This window comes from Pteropus vampyrus, unplaced genomic scaffold (assembly GCF_000151845.1).
Source record: "Pteropus vampyrus isolate Shadow unplaced genomic scaffold, Pvam_2.0 Scaffold264, whole genome shotgun sequence".
In the NCBI taxonomy this organism is placed as follows: Eukaryota; Metazoa; Chordata; class Mammalia; order Chiroptera; family Pteropodidae; genus Pteropus; species Pteropus vampyrus.
Window position 1 is genome coordinate 1,073,461 of NW_011889045.1, and position 1,563 is coordinate 1,075,023.

Here is a 1,563-nt window from a genome sequence, read left to right on the forward strand (position 1 = left end):
AGCACAGGCTCAACCTAACGAAGCCATGATCCAGCAACAGGTCTGAGGTTACGCACACCATGCAGATGAACGGCTGATCTTTCCAGAACACCGGAAATACAAATTTCTACATTAACATAAAATTGTCTACAAATGTATATATTTTAAACGCTCTTTGAGGGGTGGCACGCTAAGCACCCTGAGCTGATGAGAATCTGTGTGAACTCCAGGCTGCTGGCCTGGGGCCCTGCCTTGCTGCCCCGTCTCTCTCAGACCTGCTCCCCGGCTTCTGAGGGGGAACTCTGTGTGTTCTCCTCTCTCACTTTTTAAAAACAGCGTTTTTTATAGAAAAATATATGGAGGCCCTAAAATATGTTCAATAATGCTATGGTCCAGATAATGACCTCTTCTGAGAGTTGGTGAGAAAGAGCAGTGTACGCACAAGGTTAAGAAATTTTTACAATCAAATTCCCCTACTCACAATGTACCCCAACACACACACACACACACACACACACACACACACACACACACGCATGAGCACACACAGACATTGGCCTTGGCTTTATTTCACACCGACATAGTTGCAAACTCTTTTCATAAAATTCTGTCTCAATTATTTTGAAAATCTGCATGGTATGTCACATTGTGCTATCTCAGGCTACACCATTTTTTAAACCCATTTCATTCTCGATGGGCGTTTATTGTGCTTTTATCTTTTCAGAATTGCAAACAGCACTCTGCTGACACCCTTGTTTACATGTCTTGTGATTTTTTCTTTTAAAGTAGATCCATAATTTAAATTCCTAACGCTGGAATTGCTCATCCAAGTTTAACGTGCATTTTAAATGCAGATATCTATCGGCAATTGTCCCCCGAGGTGTTTTTTGCCATTTTGACATCTTGCCTGAAGACCCCAGGTGTGGTGCCTGCCCCGCCACTCACAAGGTATGTCTGTCTGCCAGTCGATAAGAGGCTAGCATTAATTCGCTGTCCATAGACACCTAAGTTGAGCTCTGTTCCAAGTGTTTACTGGGCATTTGTCTTCATCCCTACTAATTCTCAGTCCACATGAATTGCTCATTTTTCTGAGCGATTTTTTTCTCTAGATTTACATAACTTTTTTGTCAAAAATTAACTGGCATGCATATTGTGCAATTCATATCATTTATGGATTTTTCCCCAGTAGGTGTTTTAACAACGTTAGCTTTCTAAAAAAAATATTGAATATTTTTTAATCTTAAAGTCTTTAGAATAATTAGAATCCATGATTAACACTAGGTAATGAATGCACTTTAGGTTTGATTACTATTAATGGAATTTTCATCCGAAGAATATATATATTTATACTTTCTTCTATGTCTTAAGTGTGTTTATTTTTGTATTAATTTTTGATCCACTTGGATTAACATGTCGGGTTATTACTGAGCAAATAATCACAATAGCACAATTTTCTGGTGAATTCTCTCTCCCTTGTTGGTACAAACCTTAGAGTAATATAAAGCCCTGTATATGCTTGAGATTGTTTCTGAAAGAAACACTGATGTGTGTGAAGTAACAAACCGTTAATTTTTTGAAATTTCA